We start from the raw sequence: 27188 nt of genomic DNA on the forward strand, positions 1-27188 counted from the left end.
GTCCTTTTCAGTGTACCTATGGTTATCATCCTCATTTTCTAACCACCAATACAGCCGGAAGTACCAAGGCTCTGGCAGTAGACGAGGTAGTGTTCAAGATCCAACAAACCCATCAATTGGCTTTGCAGACTTTAGAGGAGAGCAGAAGGAACTACAAGTGATTAGCTGATGCTAAGAGAAGACCAAATCCTCAATGGGGCTATGGTTCAATGGTATGGTTGTCTACCAGGTACTTACCTCGCTGGACATGTATGGGCACATTTTCTCCAAGATATATCGGTCCATACAAGATCGAGGCTAAGATCAATCCTGTCGCTTACAAGTTGAAGCTACCACCTCAATTCAAGAGAATACACCCGGTATTCCATACTTCCTTACTAAAGGCTTATGTGGAAGATCCTTATCAGAGGAGTGTTAAGAAGACGAGTGTAGCAGATGTCAAGGAAACCAAGGAGTACGAAGTGGACAGATTGGTTGATTCACGTTATCGACAAGGTATTTTGCAGTATCTGGTACACTGGAAGGGATATCCCAGATCAGAGAGAACCTGGGAGCCCAAAACCCATATAAGTGCTCCAAGACTTGTTCAGAAGTTTCACAGGTTGTACCCGAGTAAGCCAGGTGGTGTCCAACATCGAAGGGGGCATACTGTAATGCATCGACCTTGGAAGGTTTGGAACCGATGGAAGTACACCTAACATGGATGCTGGAAGCTTCGTGTTGCGGTCTAAGCATCATCCAAGATGGCCACCAGCACGTATTTACGCACAACGCACCAGTGCTCCGATGCGTTGTATCAAAGTACTTTCGTATCTTACCAGCGCTGTGTTTCTCAATCTCTTGCTACCAATTATTGCTTCCTGTTGTTTATTCTTCTCTCTTCTTCCACTATCTTACACCGAGGGTTTACATACTATTATTTGGGTAGCTTTCCTTTATACTGTTGGATCCCTGATAATCGCACTTTGAGGTTAGTTCTTTTACTCCTCAGTCTCTGTATCTATCCTTCCTGCTACGTACCTTGTTTACTTTCACTTTGCCTACCGTTTCATTTCAACTTACTCTGTTTTCTTCTGCTTGGAGTTTCTTCTCTCTAGTGACAGTCTACCCTTTCTAGGCTACTAATCACCAGTTTGTTGGTTCGCCGTCTTGGCGTTCCTCTACCATCCGGCCATTATCCTGTGCTCCTGGTGTGCCTCAGTTCCTTTGGCACTGTCACGCCACCTTTGGGGAGACCGGGGTCCGTTGCACCCGCTCCCTCTCCCACCTCCTGGCGGATCTACCCGTGCTTTTGCGCTTGGGTGTTCGCCGGGGGGAGAGGTGCTGGGGCCAGTGCTAGAGGGCTGCGGCGCATGCGCGCGAACCACTGTCTCGGTTCCGTGCATGCGCCGTAGATTGGGCCTCCGCTCTGGGAAGGGCTTGCCTTCCAAGCCTCGTTCTGGGTCCGCCGGCGCTCGAAGACGAAACGGCTTGCGTTTCAGGCCTCGCGAGTGCCGGCGGCCCATAAGAGGAACCGCGAGCAGTAGCAATTCGCGTCTCAACGCGGTTGCTACGGTCGTGTTGCTCGCTCCTGCTTCTTGTGGTTCCTGTTCCCTGTGCCTGGTCTTGCTTCTGCTCCAGCCTTCTTTTTTGTTTCCCTGCCTTGCTGGTCCCCAGCCTGCCTGGTTCCCAGTCTCCTGTTACCTGCTTGGATTCTCCTTGGCCCCTGTCTGTTCTATGAGCCTCCCTGGGGTCCAGTTCCCTGTCCCCTTCTTTTCCCTGGGGATCCCTGCTCCGTGTCCTGGGTTCTCCCTGGGTCTTTCTGGGCTTAGCCTCTCCTCCAGCTTTCCTGGGGCCCTCGTTCACTGTCCTTGGATTTACCTTAGGGGTCCCAACTCTTTGTGGACTCCCCTCCCAATCTGGTTCCCTCTTCCTGTCTGGACCTGCCTGGTGCCTCATCCTTTGGACCTACTGTACCTCCAGCAGAACAGTCATCCCAGACCAGTTACGTGAAGCTGCTTGAACTTGTCTCCCTGAGGACTGGGGGCCTTACCTGGTATTCATCTGAGAGGTTCCTGGACCATCTTGCTTCATCACCGGATCACGTACCTTTGGAATAGACTCTTTTGGACTTCACCCGTATCCAGTAACTTTCCATCAGACTGTGGCCTCTCCTGCCTGTGCTTGCACAGTCCCTTCGTCACGTTAATCAGGAGAGTGCCTTCCGTGACGCTGGGAGTTGGTCCATTCACCACCCTGTGTCATTAGGGTGGTGGAGAGGCTGGTTCCCCGAGTCACATGCTCGTCATTTCACTGGAAGCAGACTGGCGGTCCCAACTAGATCCACTGTCAAGAAAACAGGTACACAGTTCTCACGCACTTCTCTGCTTGAAAGATTGAGACGCCTGCCTTCAGACCCAGAGATGGAGGATTCGCAAGAGATGCGGAACGAATTACAAGCACTCAGGGCGGAGATGACCGCCTTACGCCAGGAAAATCAGACTCTACGCCAAATGATGACCCAAGGGGCTATGAGTACCTTGCAGGTTGAAGGATCCTTGGCACATACAACACCAATCAAGTTCGATGGAGATCCACGTCGAGTGGCTGAATTTTGTAACCACTGTCGAATCCATTTCCTTTTCAGGTCGACACATTTCAACAACGATAAAGCCAAGATTGGCTACATCTTGGGGAATTTAACCGGGAATGCTCTAGCTTGGGCGACTCCGTTTGTAGTAACAAACAGTCCGATTCTGAATGACTTTGCAGCCTTTGAAAAAGCATTCCTCGAGGTTTTCCAGACGCCAAACCTGGCCTCTGCTGCGCAGAATCAACTGATGGATTTAAAACAGGGGAGTGCCGACATGATAACATACATCAGTCGCTTCCGCCTATTGGGAACCGATTCCCAATGGCCTGAAATCACACAAAAAACTCTGTTTCGTCGTGGGCTGAGAGAGGAGTACAAAGATGAGCTACTCCACATTCCTGAACTAGAGTCTCTTCAACATCTAATCGATCAGGTGCTTCGAATTGATCAGAGACTGGCAGAACGAAAGGCCGAGAGACGTCGGCTTGAGAGAAGTTGTCCCAGAACGACCAGTTTACCTGCCGGATCGTTTGGTTCTACCGAGTCTGGGCCAGAGCCAATGCAATTGGGTGCCATGAGGGGTCCGTTATCTGAGGAAGAGAGTAGACGGAGTTGAACGTGTCAGTTATGTCTCTATTGTGGAGCTGCCGGGCATTATCTGGGTACGTGCCCCTTACGACCCCAGAAGAAGAAAGCGGGAAACTAGAGGACCTGTCGCGTATTGGGAAGGCAGCGACAGGTCCCATTTCCTCCTCAGAGCTTTCCCCGTTTTGCTCAGAACTTAATCCCATGAAACCCGCAGTGTTACAGACTCTGAAGATTCAGATCAAGTGGCCTGACAGAACCCTGGAAGTATTTGGCCTGTTGGATAGCGGGGCTTCCGGCAATTACATTGATGAGACCTTTGCTTCTGTAAATCGGATTCCACTCCTGCCCAGACCCACTGCTCTGCCCGTGGAAGTCATCGACGGAACCCCTTTGTCTTCCGGACCCGTCCGTCAATGTACAGTGGGCCTACTTCTTCAGATTGCCGACCACTTTGAAAATCTCGCTTTGGATGTCATCAAGTCCCCTACCTACAAGGTGGTTTTGGGGTTACCCTGGCTGCAACATCATAATCCGGCAATTGATTGGAGAACGCACACTTTGACCTTCTCCTCCGTAGTTTGTGCCCAGAAGTGCGGTTTGTCCGATCCGAGCTTCTTTGACCCCCTTGGAATCTATTGGCAAAGGGGTCAGTGGGTGTTCCACTTCTCAAGTTCCACTGGTATATGCTGAGTTTGGACAAGTGTTTTCTGAACCAGGCGATATACCTCTACCACCACATCGCTCGTTTGATTGTTCAATTGAGTTGTTGCCGGACTGCGTGATTCCTCATGGGAAACTGTACGCTTTGACACGGGACGAGAGACAAGTGCTTCAAGACTACTTGTCGGATTGTTTACAGAAAGGATACATAGTTCCGTCCAAGTCGCCCGCAGGGTTTCCCCTGTTTTTTGTGAAGAAGAAAGAGGGCACTTTGAGACCTTGTGTGGACTATCGACAACTAAACGACATAACTATCAAAGACCGGTACCCACTTCCATTGATTCGCAGTATCCTGGAAACTCTACACACAGCCCGGATCTTTACCAAACTAGACTTACGTGGAGCCTATCATCTTGTGCGCATCAAGAGTGGAGATGAATGGAAAACGGCATTTAAGACACCTTTTGGGCATTTCGAGTATAGAGTCATGCCATTCGGTCTGTGTAACGCCCCAGCTATCTTTCAACGGTTCATGGACAACATCTTTGGTGATCTTATTGGCTTGTCAGTCTGGGTATACCTGGACGATATCCTGTTTTTTTCCAGAACCATCGAAGAACATGTGGGACATGTACGTGAGGTCCTTTGCCGTCTGTCTCTCAATCATTTATTCGCAAAGGAGGAGAAATGCTGCTTTCACCAGCCCAGTATAGAATTCTTGGGGTTTGTGATCAATCAGGACGGGGTAGAGATGGATCCCAAGAAGGTACGAGCTATTCAGGAGTGGAAACAACCCCATGACATAAAATCTTTACAACGCTTCTTGGGATTCGCTAATTTCTATAGGCGCTTTATTCCACGGTTTTCTCAAATCTCAGCGCCCCTCACCAGGCTAACCAGCAATAAGATCATTTTCAAGTGGGATTCCCTTGCGTCTCAGGCATTCGACACCTTGAAGTCGGCCTTCATGGCCGCCCCGATTTTGCGTCACCCACAGGATGACTTACCTTATATTGTGGAAGCAGTCGCTTCGAATTCCGCAGTTGGGGCAGTTCTCCTGCAAAGAGATCCGGTTACGTCTGTTGAACATCCAGTGGCCTACTTCTCATGGAAGTTGAATCCCAGCGAAAGAAATTATGCGGTCATCGAGAAGGAGCTGTTGGCCATCAAAACCGCATTTGAGGAATGGAGGCATCACCTACTTGGAGCCCGTTTTTCGGTAGAGGTTTGTACCGATCATCGTAACCTGCAGTACCTGCGCTCCCTGCAATGTCGAACGCCCCGTCAGGCTAGTTGGGCCTTCTTTTTCTCTCCATTCGTGTTTCATGTCACATATGTTCCAGGAGCCTCTAACTTGAAGGCAGATGCCCTCTCCCGATCACTGGAAAAAGTGGAAGAAACGTCCAGTTCGGATCAGCCGCTGATTTCCCCTCACCATTTCCTGCTGACGTTGTCTCCTCATCTACAGTCAATTGCTGATGCCACCCGGACGGATCCTGAAAGATCGGCCCTTCTTCGGCGAATGTCGGTATCAGAGCATGACGGGCTCCTGTTTTGCCGGAAGAGGCTTTACATCCCCAAGGGTACGATTCGAGATGGCATATTGAATGGGTTTCATGATTCACCTATTGGGGGTCATCGAGGGGTGAGAGCTACACATGAGCTGATATCCCGACAGTTTTGGTGGCCTAGGTGGGCTACCGACGTCCAGAAATAAATCGAGAGTTGTCCCGTCTGTGCCCAATGTAAGGTTTCTAGAAGACGACCTTTGGGACTGCTAGTACCCACAGAATTAGCTCCATACCCATGGCATACCATCGCTACGGATTTTGTGGTTGATCTACCTCCTTCTGACGGGTTTACTTGTATAATGGTCGTGGTGGATAGCTTCACTAAACATGCTCATTTCATCCCGTTTAACAGGATCCCTACAGCTACGCAGATGGCTTCAGCTTTTTTCCATGAGATCTATCGACTACACGGTCTTCCTGAAAAGATCATCTCGGATCGTGGTTCTCAATTTCTCTCTGCTTTCTGGAACAAGGTATGTGGTCATCTGGGAATTCGTAAAGCTTTGAGCTCTGGCTATCACCCACAGACCAACAGGCTCACCGAAAGGACTAATCAGACTCTGGAGGAGTATCTCCGTTGTTTTGCTAACGCAACTCAGTCCAACTGGAAGGCGTACCTAGATCTTGCAGAAGTATCGTACAACAATACTGTCCACGCTTCTATTGGAGTAAGTCCGTTCTTCTGCTCAGCGGGTCAACATCCCAAGTTGGTGCCATTTCATCCTGTGCCCACCAGTACAGTTCCATCTGCTGATGTCCTGGTCTCTACCATTCAACGACAACAGGAATTGGCTTGCAGGATCCTGAAGGAAGCCAAGGAGCGGATGAAGGCCCAGGCTGACAGGAAAAGGAGTGTGGAACCTGACTTTCGGGTTGGGGATAGGGTTTGGTTGTCGTCCAAGAACCTGCCACTTCGCAATTTACCGGTCAAATTAGCTCCCCGGTATTTTGGTCCGTTCAAAATCACCAAACGGTTGTCTTCTGTGGCCTTTCGCCTTCAGCTACCTCCTTCTTGGCATGTACACCCTGTCTTCCATGTCTCCCTATTGAAGCCCTATGTGGTCGATCCCTATGGCCGATCCTGTCCTCGCGCAGCCTCTGTCCTTGTGCAAGGGGTCCCTGATTTTGAGGTTCAGGAGATTTGCGATGCCCGCTATCGCAGGGGGGTGCTTCATTTTTTGGTTGATTGGAAGGGGTACCCGGCTTGTGATCGTACTTGGGAACCACGTCGACATTTGCATGCTCCCCGCTTGGTTCGCGAGTTCTGTGATCGATTTCCTTGGAAGCCTGGGGCCCTGGGCCTTTCTGGGAGGGGGCATAGTGTCACGCCACCTTTGGGGAGACCGGGGTCCGTTGCACCCGCTCCCTCTCCCACCTCCTGGCGGATCTACCCACGCTTTCGCGCTTGGGCGTTCGCCGGGGGGAGAGGTGCTGGGGCCGGTGCTAGAGGGCTGCGGCGCATGCGCGGGAAACCACTGTCTCGGTTCCGCGCATTCGCCGTAGATTGGGCCTCCGCTCTGGGAAGGGCTTGCCTTCCAAACCTCGTTCTGGGTCCGCCGGCGCTCGGAGACGAAACGGCTTGCGTTTCAGGCCTCGCGAGTGCCGGCGGCCCATAAGAGGAACCGCGAGCAGTAGCAATTCGCGTCTCAACGCGGTTGCTACGGTCGTGTTGCTCGCTCCTGCTTCTTGTGGTTCCTGTTCCCTGTGCCTGGTCTTGCTTCTGCTCCAGCCTTCTTTTTTGTTTCCCCGCTTGCTGGTCCCCAGCCTGCCTGGTTCCCAGTCTCCTGTTACCTGCTTGGGTTCTCCTTGGCCCCGGTCTGTTCTATGAGCCTCCCTGGGATCCAGTTCCCTGTCCCCTTCTTTTCCCTGGGGATCCCTGCTCCTTGTCCTGGGTTCTCCCTGGGTCTTTCTGGGCTTAGCCTCTCCTCCAGCTTTCCTTGGGCCCTCGTTCACTGTCCTTGGATTTACCTTAGGGGTCCCAACTCTTTGTGGACTCCCCTCCCAATCTGGTTCCCTCTTCCTGTCTGGTCCTGCCTGGTGCCTCATCCTTTGGACCTACTGTACCTCGAGCAGATCAGTCATCCCAGACCAGTTACGTGAAGCTGCTTGAACTTGTCTCCCTGAGGACTGGGGGCCTTACCTGGTATTCATCTGAGAGGTTCCTGGACCATCTTGCTTCATCACCGGATCACGTACCTTTGGAATAGACTCTTTTGGACTTCACCCGTATCCAGTAACTTTCCATCAGACTGTGGCCTCCCCTGCCCGTGCTTGCACAGTCCCTTCGTCACGTTAATCAGGAGAGTGCCTTCCGTGACGCTGGGAGTTGGTCCATTCACCACCCTGTGTCATTAGGGTGGTGGAGAGGCTGGTTCCCCGAGTCACATGCTCGTCATTTCACTGGAAGCAGCCTGGCGGTCCCAACTAGATCCACTGTCAAGAAAACAGGTACACAGTTCTCACGCACTTCTCTGCTTGACAGGCACCACCGGCTACTATAAACTGCCTTTTGGAAACGGTTTCTCAGATCACTCGATCATACAACACCGAAGAAAGGACTGGACTAGCTTCAACTCTTCTACCCAACCTGAATAAGACCATTCACACAGGGTTTTTTCAGTTTACGGCTTTTTCCCTGGAACAGCAGGTTGGCTCCTGGGAGGCTTCTGGGATTTGGTTCCTATCCGGTCACGGTGGCCTCCGGGGAGTCGCGCCCGTATTTGCATCAAAGAAGGAATAAAGAAACCAGAAATACACAAAGGAAAAAAAGACAGATCTCCAAGAAGATTCCGCCGGTGATTCAGGTAAGGAGGAGTTGGAAAGGAGGGGAACCAGGGTTGCAAGTTTTGACAACAGGCATCTAAATTCGAATTATAAAAATAGTGGTACAAATGCAATACAAAGAGTGCGCAAAGATGTAAGAGCACAAACACCTATATTTGAATTTCAAAAACAGTGGCACAATTGCAATGCAAAGAGGGTGCAGCGATGTAAGAGCACACACCTACATTTGGATTACAAAAATAGTGCCACAAATGCAATGAAAAGAGGGTGCATGCATGTAAAAGCGCACACACACCTAAATTCGAATTTGAGAAATAGTGGCACAAATGCAATGCAAAGATGGTGCAGAGTTGTAAGAGAACACACACCTAAATTCGAATTTCAAAAATAGTGATACCATTTTAATGCAAAGAGGGTGCAGAAATGTAAAAGCACACACCTAAATTTGAATTTCAAAAATAGTGGCAAAAATGCAATGCAAAGAGGGTGCAGAGATGTAAGAGCACACACACCTAAATTTGAATGACAAAAATAGGGGCAAAAATGCAATGCAAAGAGGGTGCAAAGATGTAAAAGCACACACACCTAAATTTGAATGACAAAAATAGGGACAAAAATGCAATGCAAAGAGGGTGTAGAGATGTAAAAGTGCACACACCTAAGGCACACACCTAAATTCAAGTTTTGAGAAACAAGGGGCACAAATGCAATGCATAGAGGGTGCAGGGATGTAAAAGCACAGACACCTACATTTGGATTATGAAAATAGTGGCACAAATGCAATGAAAAGTGGGTGCAAAGATTTAAAAGCACACACATCTACATTTTAATTTCAATTAACAAGTAGCACAAATGCAATGCATAGAGGGTGCAGGGATGTAAAAGCACAGACACCTCAATTCGAATTACAAAAATAGTGGCACAGATGCAATTCAAAGAGCGCACAGGGATGTAAAAGCACAGACACCTATATTCGAATTTAAAAAATAGTGGCACAAATGCAATGCAAAAGAGGTTGCAGCGATGTAAGAGCAGCCACACCTACATTTGGATTACAAAAATAGTGGCACAAAGTCAATGAAAAGAGGGTGCATGGATGTAAAAGCACACACACCTAAATTCAAATTTCAGAAACAGTGGCACAAATGCAATGCAAAGATGGTGCAGAGTTGTAAGAGACCACACACCTAAATTTGAATTTCAAAAATAGTGGCACCATTTCAATGCAAAGAGGGTGCAGAGATGTAAAAGCACACACACCTAAATTCTAATTACAAACACAGTTGCACAAATGCAATGCAAAGAGGGGGCAGAGATGTAAGAGCACACACACTCAAATTCGAATTACAAAAATAGTGGCACAAATGCAATGCAAAGAGGTTGCACGATCTAAGAGCACCCACAGCTACATTTGGATTACAAAAATAGTGGCACTAATGCAATGAAATGAGGGTGCGTGGATGTAAAAGCACACACACCTAAATTCTTATTACAAACACAGTGGCACAAATGCAACGCAAAGAGGGGGCAGAGATGTAAGGGCACACACACCTAAATTAGAATTACAAAAATAGTGGCACACATGCAATGCAAAGGGGGTGCAAAGATGTAAGAGCACGCACACCTACATTTGAATTTCCAAAATAGTGGCACAAATGCAATGCAAAGTGGGTGCAGAGATGTAAGAGCACATGCATCTAAATTCGAATTACAAAAATAGTGGCACAAATGCAATGCAAAGAGGGTGCAAAGATGTAAGAACACACACACCTAGATTCGAATTTCAAAAATAGTGCCACAAATGCAATGAAACAGAGCGTGCATGCACATAAAAGCACACACACCTAAATTCGAATTTGAGAAATAGTGGCACAAATGCAATGTAAAGATGGTGCTGAGTTGTAAGAGAACACACACCTAAATTCGAATATCAAAAATAGTGGTACCATTTCAATGCAAAGAGGGTGCAGAGATATAAAAGCACACACCTATATTTGAATTTCAAAAATAGGTGCAAAAATGCAATGCAAAGAGGGTGCAGAGATGTAAGAGCACACGCACCTAAATTCAAATTACAAAAATAGTGACACAAATGCAATGCAAAGAGGGTGCAAAGATGTAAAAGCACACACACCTACATTTGAATTACAAAAATAGGGGCACAAATGCAATGCAAACAGGGTGCAAAGATGTAAAAGCACACGCACCTACATTTGAATTATAAAAATAGGGGCACAAATACAATGCAAATAGGGTGCAGGGAGGTAAGAGCACACTCACATAAATTCAAATTTCAAAAATAGTGGCACACATGCAATGCAAAGAGGGTGGAGAGATGTAAAAGTGTGCACACCTAAAGCACACACCTAAATTCAATTTTCGAGAAACCAAGGGCACAAATGCAATGCAAAGAGAGTGCAGAGATTTAAAAGCACAAACACCTCAATTCGAATTTTAAAAATAGCGGCACAAATGCAGTGCAAAGAGGGTGCAGAGATGTAAAAGCACACACATCTACATTTTAATTTCAATTAACAAGTAGCATGAATGCAATGCATAGAGGTTGCAGGGATGTAAAAGCACAGACACTTCCATTTGAATTACAAAAACAGTGGCACAAATGCAATGCAAAGAGGTTGCATCAATCTAAGAGCACCTACATTTGGATTACAAACATAGTGGCACAAATGCAATGCAAAGAGGTTGTAAAGATGTAAGAACACACACACCTACATTCAATTTTCAAAAATAGTGGCACAAATGCAATGCAAAGATGGTGCAGAGTGGTAAGAGAACCCACACCTAAATTCGAATTTCAGAAATAGTGGCCCCATTTCAATGCAAAGAGGGTGCAGAGATGTAAGGGCACACACAGCTAAATTAGAATTACAAAAATAGTGCACAAATGCAATGCAAAGAGGGTGCAGAGATGTAAGGGCACACACACCTTAATCAGAATTACATAAATAGTGGGACAAATGCAATGCAAAGAGGGTGCAAAGATGTAAGAGCACACACACCTACATTTGAATTTCCAAAATAGTGGCACAAATGCAATGCAAAGAGGGTGTAAAGATGTAAGAACACACACACCTACATTCAATTTTCAAAAATAGTGGCACAAATGCAATGCAAAGAGGTTGCAGCGATGTAAGAGCACACACACCTACATTTGAATTACAAAAATAGGGCCACAAATGCAATGCAAAGAGGGTGCAAAGATGTAAAATCACATACACCTACATTTGAATTTTAAAAATGGGGGCACAAACGCAATGTAAATAGGGTGCAGATATGTAAGAGCACACTCACCTAAATTCGAATTTCAAAAATAGTGGCACACATGCAATGCAAACAGGGTGGAGAGATGTAAAAGTGCACACACCTAAAGCACACACCTAAATTCAATTTCTGAGAAACAAAGGGCACAAATGCAATGAAAAGAGAGTTCAGAGATGTCAAAGCACAAACACCTCAATTCAAATTTTAAAAATAGTGGCACAAATGCAGTGCAAAGAGGGTGCAGAGATTTAAAAGCACACACATCTACATTTTAATTTCAATTAACAAGTAGCACAAATGCAATGCATCGAGGGTGCAGGGATGTAAAAGCACACACACTTCAATTTGAATTACAAAAATAGTGGCATAAATGCAATCCAAAGAGGGCACAGGGATGTAAAAGCACAGACAACTACATTCAAATTTCAGAAATAGTGGCACAAATGCAATGAAAAGAGGGTGCATGGATGTTAAAGCACACATACCTAAATTTGAATTTCAAAAATAGTGGCACAAATGCAATGCAAAGATGGTGCAGAGATGTAAGAGAACCCACACCTAAATTCGAATTTCAGAAGTACTGGCCCCATTTCAATGCAAAGAGGGTGCAGGGATGTAAAAGCACAGACACCTAAATTCTAATTAAAAACACAGTGGCACAAATGCAATGCAAAGAAGGTGCAGAGATGTAAGGGCACACACACCTTAATCAGAATTACATAAATAGTGGGAAAAATGCAATGCAAAGAGGGTGCAAAGATGTAAGAGCACACACACCTACATTTGAATTTCCAAAATAGTGGCACAAATGCAATGCAAAGAGGGTGCAGAGATGTAAGAGCACACTCACCTAAATTCGAATTTCAAAAATAGTGGCACACATGCAATGCAAAGAGGGTGCAGATATGTAAAAGCACAAAGACCTCAATTTGAATTTTAAAAATAGTGCCACAAATGCAGTGCAAAGAGGGTGCAGAGTTGTAAAAGCACACACATCTACATTTTAATTTCAATTAACAAGTAGCACAAATGCAATGCCTCGAGGTTGCAGGGATGTAAAAGCACACACACTTCAATTTGAATTACAAAAATAGTGGCACAAATGCAATTCAAAGAGGGCACAGGGATGTAAAAGCACAGACACCTACATTCAAATTTCAAAAATAGTGGCACAAATGCAATGCAAAGAGGTTGCATCGATGTAAGAGCACATACACCTACATTTGGATTACAACAATAGTGGCACAAATGCAATGAAAAGAGGGTGCATGGATGTAAAAGCACACATACCTAAATTCAAATTTCAAAAATAGTGGCACAAATGCAATGCAAAGATGGTGCAGAGTTGTAAGAGAACACACACTTAAATTCGAATTTCAGAAATAGTGGCCCAATTTCAATGCAAAGAGGGGGCAGAGATGTAAAAGCACACGCATCTACATTTTAATTTCAATTAACAAGTAGCACAAATGCAATGCATAGAGGGTGTGGGGATGTAAAACAACAGACACTTCAATTTGAATTACAAAAATAATGGCACAAATGCAATTCAAAGACGGTGCATGCATGTAAAAGTACACACACCTAAATTCGAATTTGAGAAATAGTGGCACAAATGCAATGCAAAGTGGGTGCAAAGATGTAAAATCACACACACCTACATTTGAATTATAAACATAGGGGCACACATGCAATGCAAATAGGGTGCAGAGATGTAAGAGCACACTCACCTAAATTCGAATTTCAAAAATAGTGGCACACATGCAATGCAAAGATAGTGCAGAGTTGTAAGAGAACCCACACCTAAATTCGAATTTCAGAAGTACTGGCCCCATTTCAATGCAAAGAGGGTGCAGAGATGTAAAAGCACAGACACCTAAATTCTAATTACAAACACAGTGGCACAAATGCAATGCAAAGAAGGTGCAGAGATGTAAGGGCACACACACCTTAATCAGAATTACATAAATAGTGGGACAAATGCAATGCAAAGAGGGTGCAAAGATGTAAGAGCACACACACCTACATTTGAATTTCCAAAATAGTGGCACAAATGCAATGCAAAGAGGGTGTAAAGATGTAAGAACACACACACCTACATTCAATTTTCAAAAATAGTGGCACAAATGCAATGCAAAGAGGTTGCAGCGATGTAAGAGCACACACACCTACATTTGAATTACAAAAATAGGGCCACAAATGCAATGCAAAGAGGGTGCAAAGATGTAAAATCACATACACCTACATTTGAATTTTAAAAATGGGGGCACAAACGCAATGTAAATAGGGTGCAGATATGTAAGAGCACACTCACCTAAATTCGAATTTCAAAAATAGTGGCACACATGCAATGCAAACAGGGTGGAGAGATGTAAAAGTGCACACACCTAAAGCACACACCTAAATTCAATTTCTGAGAAACAAAGGGCACAAATGCAATGAAAAGAGAGTTCAGAGATGTCAAAGCACAAACACCTCAATTCAAATTTTAAAAATAGTGGCACAAATGCAGTGCAAAGAGGGTGCAGAGATTTAAAAGCACACACATCTACATTTTAATTTCAATTAACAAGTAGCACAAATGCAATGCATCGAGGGTGCAGGGATGTAAAAGCACACACACTTCAATTTGAATTACAAAAATAGTGGCATAAATGCAATCCAAAGAGGGCACAGGGATGTAAAAGCACAGACAACTACATTCAAATTTCAGAAATAGTGGCACAAATGCAATGAAAAGAGGGTGCATGGATGTTAAAGCACACATACCTAAATTTGAATTTCAAAAATAGTGGCACAAATGCAATGCAAAGATGGTGCAGAGATGTAAGAGAACCCACACCTAAATTCGAATTTCAGAAGTACTGGCCCCATTTCAATGCAAAGAGGGTGCAGGGATGTAAAAGCACAGACACCTAAATTCTAATTACAAACACAGTGGCACAAATGCAATGCAAAGAAGGTGCAGAGATGTAAGGGCACACACACCTTAATCAGAATTACATAAATAGTGGGAAAAATGCAATGCAAAGAGGGTGCAAAGATGTAAGAGCACACACACCTACATTTGAATTTCCAAAATAGTGGCACAAATGCAATGCAAAGAGGGTGCAGAGATGTAAGAGCACACTCACCTAAATTCGAATTTCAAAAATAGTGGCACACATGCAATGCAAAGAGGGTGCAGATATGTAAAAGCACAAAGACCTCAATTTGAATTTTAAAAATAGTGCCACAAATGCAGTGCAAAGAGGGTGCAGAGTTGTAAAAGCACACACATCTACATTTTAATTTCAATTAACAAGTAGCACAAATGCAATGCCTCGAGGTTGCAGGGATGTAAAAGCACACACACTTCAATTTGAATTACAAAAATAGTGGCACAAATGCAATTCAAAGAGGGCACAGGGATGTAAAAGCACAGACACCTACATTCAAATTTCAAAAATAGTGGCACAAATGCAATGCAAAGAGGTTGCATCGATGTAAGAGCACATACACCTACATTTGGATTACAACAATAGTGGCACAAATGCAATGAAAAGAGGGTGCATGGATGTAAAAGCACACATACCTAAATTCAAATTTCAAAAATAGTGGCACAAATGCAATGCAAAGATGGTGCAGAGTTGTAAGAGAACACACACTTAAATTCGAATTTCAGAAATAGTGGCCCAATATCAATGCAAAGAGGGGGCAGAGATGTAAAAGCACACGCATCTACATTTTAATTTCAATTAACAAGTAGCACAAATGCAATGCATAGAGGGTGTGGGGATGTAAAACAACAGACACTTCAATTTGAATTACAAAAATAGTGGCACAAATGCAATTCAAAGACGGTGCATGCATGTAAAAGTACACACACCTAAATTCGAATTTGAGAAATAGTGGCACAAATGCAATGCAAAGTGGGTGCAAAGATGTAAAATCACACACACCTACATTTGAATTATAAACATAGGGGCACACATGCAATGCAAATAGGGTGCAGAGATGTAAGAGCACACTCACCTAAATTCGAATTTCAAAAATAGTGGCACACATGCAATGCAAAGATAGTGCAGAGTTGTAAGAGAACCCACACCTAAATTCGAATTTCAGAAGTACTGGCCCCATTTCAATGCAAAGAGGGTGCAGAGATGTAAAAGCACAGACACCTAAATTCTAATTACAAACACAGTGGCACAAATGCAATGCAAAGAAGGTGCAGAGATGTAAGGGCACACACACCTTAATCAGAATTACATAAATAGTGGGACAAATGCAATGCAAAGAGGGTGCAAAGATGTAAGAGCACACACACCTACATTTGAATTTCCAAAATAGTGGCACAAATGCAATGCAAAGAGGGTGTAAAGATGTAAGAACACACACACCTACATTCAATTTTCAAAAATAGTGGCACAAATGCAATGCAAAGAGGTTGCAGCGATGTAAGAGCACACACACCTACATTTGAATTACAAAAATAGGGCCACAAATGCAATGCAAAGAGGGTGCAAAGATGTAAAATCACATACACCTACATTTGAATTTTAAAAATGGGGGCACAAACGCAATGTAAATAGGGTGCAGATATGTAAGAGCACACTCACCTAAATTCGAATTTCAAAAATAGTGGCACACATGCAATGCAAACAGGGTGGAGAGATGTAAAAGTGCACACACCTAAAGCACACACCTAAATTCAATTTCTGAGAAACAAAGGGCACAAATGCAATGAAAAGAGAGTTCAGAGATGTCAAAGCACAAACACCTCAATTCAAATTTTAAAAATAGTGGCACAAATGCAGTGCAAAGAGGGTGCAGAGATTTAAAAGCACACACATCTACATTTTAATTTCAATTAACAAGTAGCACAAATGCAATGCATCGAGGGTGCAGGGATGTAAAAGCACACACACTTCAATTTGAATTACAAAAATAGTGGCATAAATGCAATCCAAAGAGGGCACAGGGATGTAAAAGCACAGACAACTACATTCAAATTTCAGAAATAGTGGCACAAATGCAATGAAAAGAGGGTGCATGGATGTTAAAGCACACATACCTAAATTTGAATTTCAAAAATAGTGGCACAAATGCAATGCAAAGATGGTGCAGAGATGTAAGAGAACCCACACCTAAATTCGAATTTCAGAAGTACTGGCCCCATTTCAATGCAAAGAGGGTGCAGGGATGTAAAAGCACAGACACCTAAATTCTAATTACAAACACAGTGGCACAAATGCAATGCAAAGAAGGTGCAGAGATGTAAGGGCACACACACCTTAATCAGAATTACATAAATAGTGGGAAAAATGCAATGCAAAGAGGGTGCAAAGATGTAAGAGCACACACACCTACATTTGAATTTCCAAAATAGTGGCACAAATGCAATGCAAAGAGGGTGCAGAGATGTAAGAGCACACTCACCTAAATTCGAATTTCAAAAATAGTGGCACACATGCAATGCAAAGAGGGTGCAGATATGTAAAAGCACAAAGACCTCAATTTGAATTTTAAAAATAGTGCTACAAATGCAGTGCAAAGAGGGTGCAGAGTTGTAAAAGCACACACATCTACATTTTAATTTCAATTAACAAGTAGCACAAATGCAATGCCTCGAGGTTGCAGGGATGTAAAAGCACACACACTTCAATTTGAATTACAAAAATAGTGGCACAAATGCAATTCAAAGAGGGCACAGGGATGTAAAAGCACAGACACCTACATTCAAATTTCAAAAATAGTGGCACAAATGCAATGCAACGAGGTTGCATCGATGTAAGAGCACATACACCTACATTTGGATTACAACAATAGTGGCACAAATGCAATGAAAAGAGGGTGCATGGATGTAAAAGCACACATACCTAAATTCAAATTTCAAAAATAGTGGCACAAATGCAATGCAAAGATGGTGCAGAGTTGTAAGAGAACACACACTTAAATTCGAATTTCAGAAATAGTGGCCCAATTTCAATGCAAAGAGGGGGCAGAGATGTAAAAGCACACGCATCTACATTTTAATTTCAATTAACAAGTAGCACAAATGCAATGCATAGAGGGTGTGGGGATGTAAAACAACAGACACTTCAATTTGAATTACAAAAATAGTGGCACAAATGCAATTCAAAGACGGTGCATGCATGTAAAAGCACACACACCTAAATTCGAATTTGAGAAATAGTGGCACAAATGCAATGCAAAGTGGGTGCAAAGATGTAAAATCACACACACCTACATTTGAATTATAAACATAGGGGCACACATGCAATGCAAATAGGGTGCAGAGAAGTAAGAGCACACTCACCTAAATTCGAATTTCAAAAATAGTGGCACACATGCAATGCAAAGATAGTGCAGAGTTGTAAGAGAACCCACACCTAAATTCGAATTTCAGAAGTACTGGCCCCATTTCAATGCAAAGAGGGTGCAGAGATGTAAAAGCACAGACACCTAAATTCTAATTACAAACACAGTGGCACAAATGCAATGCAAAGAAGGTGCAGAGATGTAAGGGCACACACACCTTAATCAGAATTACATAAATAGTGGGACAAATGCAATGCAAAGAGGGTGCAAAGATGTAAGAGCACACACACCTACATTTGAATTTCCAAAATAGTGGCACAAATGCAATGCAAAGAGGGTGTAAAGATGTAAGAACACACACACCTACATTCAATTTTCAAAAATAGTGGCACAAATGCAATGCAAAGAGGTTGCAGCGATGTAAGAGCACACACACCTACATTTGAATTACAAAAATAGGGCCACAAATGCAATGCAAAGAGGGTGCAAAGATGTAAAATCACATACACCTACATTTGAATTTTAAAAATGGGGGCACAAACGCAATGTAAATAGGGTGCAGATATGTAAGAGCACACTCACCGAAATTCGAATTTCAAAAATAGTGGCACACATGCAATGCAAACAGGGTGGAGAGATGTAAAAGTGCACACACCTAAAGCACACACCTAAATTCAATTTCTGAGAAACAAAGGGCACAAATGCAATGAAAAGAGAGTTCAGAGATGTCAAAGCACAAACACCTCAATTCAAATTTTAAAAATAGTGGCACAAATGCAGTGCAAAGAGGGTGCAGGGCTGTAAAAGCACAGACACCTAAATTCTAATTACAAACACAGTGGCACAAATGCAATGCAAAGAAGGTGCAGAGATGTAAGGGCACACACACCTTAATCAGAATTACATAAATAGTGGGACAAATGCAATCTAAAGAGGGTGCAAAGATGTAAGAGCACACCCACCTACATTTGAATTTCCAAAATAGTGGCACAAATGCAATGCAAAGAGGGTGCAGAGATGTAAGAGCACACACACCTACATTTGAATTATAAAAATAGGGGCACAAATGCAATGCAAATAGGGTGCAGAGATGTAAGAGCACACTCACCTAAATTCGAATTTCAAAAATAGTGGCACACATGCAATGCAAAGAGGGTGCAGATATGTAAAAGCACAAACACCTCAATTTGAATTTTAAAAATAGTGCCACAAATGCAGTGCAAAGAGGGTGCAGAGTTGTAAAAGCACACACATCTACATTTTAATTTCAATTAACAAGTACCACAAATGCAATGCATCGAGGTTGCAGGGATGTAAAATCACACACACTTCAATTTGAATTACAAAAATAGTGGCACAAATGCAATTCAAAGAGGGCACAGGGATGTAAAAGCACAGACACCTACATTCGAATTTCAAAAATAGTGGCACAAATGCAATGCAAAGAGGTTGCATCGATGTAAGAGCACACATACCTAAATTCGAATTTCAAAAATAGTGGCACAAATGCAATGAAAAGAGGGTGCATGGATGTAAAAGCACACATACCTAAGTTCGAATTTCAAAAATTGTGGCACAAATGCAATGCAAAGATGGTGTAGAGTTGTAAGAGAACCCACACCTAAATTCGAATTTCAGAAATAGTGGCCCCTTTTCAATGCAAAGAGGGTGCAGAGATGTAAAAGCACACACATCTACATTTTAATTTCAATTAACAAGTAGCACAAATGCAATTCATAGAGGGCACAGGGATGTAAATGCACAGAGACCTACATTCAAATTTTAAAAATAGTGGCACAAATGCAATGCAAAGAGGGTGCAGAGATGTAAGGGCACACACACCTAAATCAGAATTACAAAAATAGTGGCACAAATGCAATGCAAAGAGGGTACAGGGATGTAAAAGCACAGACGCCTCAATTCGAATTTCAAAAAATAGTGGCACAAATGCAATGCAAAGAGGTTGCACGATCTAAGAGTACCCACAGCTACATTTGGATTACAAAAATAGTGGCACTAATGCAATGAAATGAGGGTGCGTGGATGTAAAAGCACACACACCTAAATTCTTATTACAAACACAGTGGCACAAATGCAACGCAAAGAGGGGGCAGAGATGTAAGGGGACACACACCTACATTTGAATTTCCAAAATAGTGGCACAAATGCAATGCAAAGTGGGTGCAGAGATGTAAGAGCACATGCATCTAAATTCGAATTACAAAAATAGTGGCACAAATGCAATGCAAAGAGGGTGCAAAGATGTAAGAACACACACACCTAGATTCGAATTTCAAAAATAGTGCCACAAATGCAATGAAACAGAGCGTGCATGCACATAAAAGCACACACACCATGCACATAAAAGCACACACACCTAAATTCGAATTTGAGAAATAGTGGCACAAATGCAATGTAAAGATGGTGCTGAGTTGTAAGAGAACACACACCTAAATTCGAATATCTAAAATAGTGGTACCATTTCAATGCAAAGAGGGTGCAGAGATATAAAAGCACACACCTATATTTGAATTTCAAAAATAGGTGCAAAAATGCAATGCAAAGAGGGTGCAGAGATGTAAGAGCACACGCACCTAAATTCAAATTGCAAAAATAGTGACACAAATGCAATGCAAAGAGGGTGCAAAGATGTAAAAGCACACACACCTAAATTAAATTATAATTACAAAAATAGGAGCAAAAATGCAATGCAAAGAGGGTGTAGAGATGTAAAAGTGCAAACACCTAAATTCAAGTTTCGAGAAACAAGGGCCACAATTGCAATGCATAGAGGGTGCAGGGATGTAAAAGCACAGGCACCTACATTTAGATTATGAAAATAGTGGCACAAATGCAATGAAAAGAGTGTGCATGGATGTAAATGCACAGACACCTAAATTCCAATTTCAAAAATAGTGGCACAAATGCAATGCAAAGAGTACAGGGATATAAAAGCAGACACACCTACATTCGAATTTCAGAAGTAGTGGCACAAATGCAATGCAAACATGGTGCAGAGAGGTAATCGAACACACAGCTAAATATGAATTTCAAAAACAGGGGCACAAATTCAATGCAAAGAGGGTGCAGAGATATAAAAGCACAAACAGCTGAATTCTAATTACACAGTAGCACAAATGCAATGCAAAGTGGGTGCAGAGATGTAGAAGCACACAGACCTAAATTTGAATTACAAAAATCGGGGCAGAAATGCAATGCAAAGAGGGTGCAAAGATGTATAAGCACACACACCTACATTCAAACTTAAAAAATAGTGGGACACATGCAATCCAAAGAGGGTGTAGAGATGTAAAAGTGCACACACCTAAAGCACACACCTAAATTCAAGTTTCGAGAAACAAGGGGCACACATGCAATGAAAAGAGGGTTCACAGATGTAAAAGCACACACACACACACTTAAATTTGAATTTCAAGAAACAAGGGGCACAAATGCAATGCAAAGAGGGTGCAGAGATGTAAAAGCACAGACACCTACATTTGGGTTACGAAAATAGCGGCACAGATGCATTGAAAAGAGGGTGCATGGATTTAAAAGCACACACCCCTAAATTCGAATTTCAGAAATAGTGGCACAAATTCAATGCAAAGATGGTGTAGAGTTGTAAGAGAACACAAACCTAAATTCGAATTCCAAAAATAGTGGCACCATTGTAATGCAAAGAGGTTGTAGCGATGTAAAAGCACAGACACCTAAATTCGAATTACAAACACAGTGGCATGAATGCAATGCAAAGAGAGTCCACAGATGTCAATGCACAGACACCTAAATTCGAATTTAAAAAATAGTGGCACTAATGCAATGCAAAGAGGGTGCAGCAATGTAAGACCATACACACCTAAATTTGGATTACACAAATAGTAGCACAAATGCAATGAAAAGAGGGTGTAGGGATGTAAAAGCACACACACCTACATTCGAATTTCAGAAATAGTGGCAAAAATGCAATGCAAAGATGGTGCAGAGAGGTAAGCGAACACACACCTAAATTCGAATTTCAAAAACAGGGGCACAAATTCAATGCAAAGTGGGTGCAGAGATCTAAAAGCACACACACCTAAATTCTAATTACACAGTTGCACAAATGCAATGCAAAGCGTGTGCAAAGATGTAAAAGCACAAACCCCTATATTTGAATTACAAAAATAGGGGCACAAATGCTATGCAAAGATGGTGCAGAGATGTAAAAGAATGCGCACCTAAATTTGAATTTCAAAAATAGTGGCACACATGCAATGCAAAGAGGGTGGAGAGATGTAAAAGTGCACACACCTAAAGCACTCACCTAAATTCAAGTTTCGAGAAACAAGGGGCACAAATGCAATGAAAAGAGAGTTCAGGGATGTAAAAGCACACACACCTAAATTCTAATTACAAACACAGTGGCACAAATGCAATGCAAAGAGGGTGCACGGATGTAAATGCACAGACACCTCAATTCAAATTTCCAAAATAGTGGCACAAATGCAATGCAAAGAGTGCAAAAATGTAAGAGCACACACACCTACATTCGAATTTAAAAAGTAGTGGTACAAATGTAATGCAAAGAGGGTGCAGCAATGTAAGAGCATGCACACCTAAATTTAGATTTCACAAATAGTGGCACAAATGCAATAAAAAGAGAGTGCATGGATGTAAAAGCACACACACCTATATTCGAATTTCAGAATAAGTGGCACAAATTCAATGAAAAGATGGTGTAGAGTTGTAAGAGAACACACACCTAAATTCGAATTTCTAAAATAGTGGCACACATGCAATGCAAAGAGGGTGTAGAGATGTAAAAGCACACACACCTAAATTCTAATTACACAGTCGCACAAATGCAATGCAAAGTGGGTGCAGAGATGTAAAAGCACACACACCTAAATTCGAATTTCCAAAATAGTGCTACAAATGCAATGCAAAGAGGGTGTAGAGATGTAAGAGCACGCAAACTTAAATTTGAATTACAAAAATAGTGGCACAACTGCAATGCCAAGAGGGTGCAAAGATGTAAAAGCACACACACCTACATTTGAATTATAAAAATAGGGGCACAAATGCAATGCAAATAGGGTGCAGAGATGTTAGGGTGCAGAGATGTAAGAGCACACTCACCTAAATTTGTATTTCAAAAAAGGGGCACACATGCAATGCAAATAGGGTGCAGAGATGTTAGGGTGCAGAGATGTAAAAGCACACACAGCTAAATTCGAATTTCCAAAATAGTGGCACAAATGCAATGCCAATAGGGTGCAGAGATGTAAAAGCATGCACACCTAAATTCGAATTTCAAAAATAGTGGCACACATGCAATGCAAAGAGGGTGGAGAGATGTAAAAGTGCACACACCTAAAGCACACACCTAAATTTAATTTTCGAGAAACAAGGGGAACAAATGCAATGAAAAGAGGTTTCGGAGATGTAAAAGCATACACACCTCAATTTGAATTTTAAAAATAGTGGCACAAATGCAGTGCAGAGAGGGTGCAGAGATGTAAAAGCACACACATCTACATTTTAATTTCAATTAGCAAGTTGCACAAATGGAATGCATAGAGGTTGCAGTGATGTAAAATCAGAGACACTTCAATTTCAGTTACAAAAATAGTGGCACAAATTCAATTCAAAGTGGGCAAATTTCAAAAATAGTGGCACAAATGCAATGCAAAGAGTTTGCATCGATGTAAGAGCACATACACCTACATTTGGATTACAAACATAGTGGCACAAATGCAATGAAAAGAGGGTGCATGGATTTAAAAGCACACACACCTAAATTCGAATTTCAGAAATAGTGGCACAAATGCAATGCAAAGATGGTGCAGAGTTGTAAGAGAACCCACACCTAAATTCGAATTTCAGAAATAGTGGCCCCATTTCAAGGCAAAGAGGGTACAGAGATGTAAAAGCACACACACCTAAATTCTAATTACAAACACAGTGGCACAAATGCAATGAAAAGAGGGTGCAGAGATGTAAGGGCTCACACACCTAAATTAGAATTACAAAAATAGTGGCACAAATGCAATGCAAAGAGGGTGCAGAGATGTAAAAGCACAGACACCTCAACTTGAATTACAAAAATACAGGCACAAATACAATTCAAAGAGGGCACAGGGATGTAAAAGCACAGACAGCTACATTTGGATTACGGAAATAGTGGCACAAATGCAATGAAAAGAGGGTGCATGGATGTAAAAGCACATACACCTAAATTCGAATTTCAGAAATAGTGGCACAAATTCAATGCAAAGACGGTGCAGAGATGTAAGAGAACACACACCTAAATTCGAATTTCAAAAATAGTGGCACCATTGTAATGCAAAGAGGGTGTAGAGATGTAAAGGCACAGACTCCTAAATTCGAATTACAAACACAGTGGCATGAATGCAATGCAAAGAGAGTGCACAGATGTAAATGCACAGACACGTAAATTCGAATTTCAAAAATAGTGGCAATAATGCAATGCAAGGAAAGTGCAGAGAGGTAATCGAACACACACCTAAATTCGAATTTCAAAAACAGGGGCACAAATTCAATGCAAAGAGGGTGCAGAGATGTAAAAGCACACACACCTAAATTCTAATTACACAGTCAGACAAATGCAATGCAAAGTGTGTGCAGAGATGTAAGAGCACATGCACTTAAATTCGAATTACAAAAATAGTGGCACAAATGCAATGCAAAGAGGGTGCAGAGATGTAAGAGCACATGCACTTAAATTCGAATTACAAAAATAGTGGCACAAATGGAATGCAAAGAGGGTGTAAAGATGTAAAAGCACACACACCTACATTTGAATTACAAACATAGGAGCACAAATGCAATGCAAAGAGGGTGCAGGGATTTAAAAGCACAGACACTTCAATTTGAATTACAAAAATAGTGGGACAAATGCAATTCAAAGAGGGCACAGGGATGTAAAAGCACAGACACCTACATTCGAATTTCCAAAATAGTGGCACAAATGCAATGCAAAGAGGTTTCATCGATGTAAAAGCACACACACCTACATTTGAATTACAAAAATAGGGGCACAAATGCAATGCAAAGAGGGTGCAGAGATGTAAGAGCACACTCACCTAAATTCGAATTTCAAAAATAGTGGCACACATGCAATGCAAAGAGGGTGGAGAGAAGTAAAAATGCACACACCTAAAGCACACACCTAAATTCAATTTTCAAGAAAAAAAGGGCACAAATGAAATGAAAAGAGGGTTCAGACATGTAAAAGCACAACCACCTCAATTTGAATTTTAAAAATAGTGACACAAATGCAGTGCAAAGAGGGTGCAGAGATGTAAAAGCACACACATCTACATTTTAATTTCAATTAACAAGTAGCACAAATGCAATGCATAGAGGGTGCAGGGATGTAAAAGCACAGACACTTCAATTTGAATTACAAAAATAGTGGCACAAATGCAATTCAAAGAGGGCACAGGGATGTAAAAGCACAGACACCTACATTCGAATTTCCAAAATAGTGGCACAAATGCAATGCAAAGAGGTTGCAGCGATGTAAGAGCACAAACACCTACATTTGGATTACAAAAATAGTGCCACAAATGCAATGAAACAGAGCGTGCATGCACATAAAAGCACACACACCTAAATTCGAATTTGAGAAATAGGGGCAAAAATGCAATGCAAAGAGGGTGTAGAGATGTAAAAGTGCAAACACCTAAATTCAATTTTTGAGAAACAAGGGCCACAAATGCAATGCATACAGGGTGCAGGGATGTAAAAGCACAGACACCTACATTCGAATTTCAAAAATAGAGGCACAATTGCAATGCAAAGAGGTTGCAGCTATGTAAAAACACACTCACCTAAATTCAAATTTCAAAAATAGTGGTACCATTTCAATGCAAAGAGGGTGCAGAGATGTAAAAGCACACACACCTAAATTAGAATTAAAAAAATAGGGCAAAAATGCAATGCAAAGAGGGTGTAGAGATGTAAAAGTGCACACACCTAAAGCACACACCTAAATTCAAGTTTCGAGAAACAAGGGGCACAAATGCAATGCATAGAGGGTGCAGGGATGTAAAAGCACAGACACCTACATTTAGATTATGAAAATAGTGGCACAAATGCAATGCAAAGAGGGTGCAGCAATGTAAGAGCATACACACCTAAATTTGGATTACACAAATAGTGGCACAAATGCAATGAAAAGAGAGTGCAGGGATATAAAAGCAGACACACCTACATTCGAATTTCAGAAGTAGTGGCACAAATGCAATGCAAACATGGTGCAGCGAGGTAATCGAACACACAGCTAAATATGAATTTCAAAAACAGGGGCACAAATTCAATGCAAAGAGGGTGCAGAGATATAAAAGCACAAACAGCTGAATTCTATACAGTAGCACATATGCAATGCAAAGTGGGGACAGAGATGTAAAGCACACGGACCTAAATTTGAATTACAAAAATAGGGGCAGAAATGCAATGCAAAGAGGGTGCAAAGAAGTATAAGCACACAGACCTACATTCGAACTTACAAAATAGTGGCACACATGCAATCCAAAAAGGGTATAGAGATGTAAAAGTGCACACACCTAAAGCACACACCTAAGTTTCGAGAAACAAGGGGCACACATGCAATGAAAAGAGGGTGCAGCAATGTAAGAGCATACAAACCTAAATTTGGATTTCAGAAATAGTGGCACAAATGCAATGCAAAGATGGTGCAGAGAGGTAATCGAACACACACCTAAATTCTAATTACACGGTTGCACAAATGCAATGAAAAGTGTGTGCAAAGATGTAAAAGCACAAACACCTACATTTGAATTACAAAAATAGGGGGACAAATGCTATGCAAAGGTGGTGTAGAGATGTAAGCGAATGCACACCTAAATTCAAATTTCAAAAATAGTGGCACACATTCAATGCAAAGAGGATGGAGAGATGTAAAAGTGCACACACCTAAAGCACTCACCTAAATTCAAGTTTCGAGAAACAAGGGGTACAAATGCAATGAAAAGAGGGTTCAGAGATGTAAAAGCACACACATCTACATTTTAATATCAATTAACAAGTAGCACAAATGCAATGCATAGAGGGTGCAGGGATGTAAAAGCACAGGCATCTCAATTCGAATTTCAAAAATATTGGCACACATGCAATGCAAAGAGGTTGCATTGATCTAAGAGCACACACATCTACATTTGGATTAGAAAAATAGTGGCACAAATGCAATGCAAAGATGGTGCAGAGTTATAAGAGAACACACCTAAATTCGAATTTCAGAAATAGTGGCACCATTTCAATGCAAAGAGGGTGCAGAGATGTAAGAGCACACACACCTACATTCTAATAATAAACACAGTGGCACAAATGCAATGCAAAGAGGGTGCACGGATGTAAATGCACAGACACCTCAATTCAAATTTCAAAATTAGTGGCACAAATGC

The sequence above is a fragment of the Ambystoma mexicanum genome, chromosome 7p, assembly GCF_040938575.1.
Source record: "Ambystoma mexicanum isolate Mex_15411 chromosome 7p, UKY_AmexF1_1, whole genome shotgun sequence".
Lineage (NCBI taxonomy): Eukaryota > Metazoa > Chordata > Amphibia > Caudata > Ambystomatidae > Ambystoma > Ambystoma mexicanum.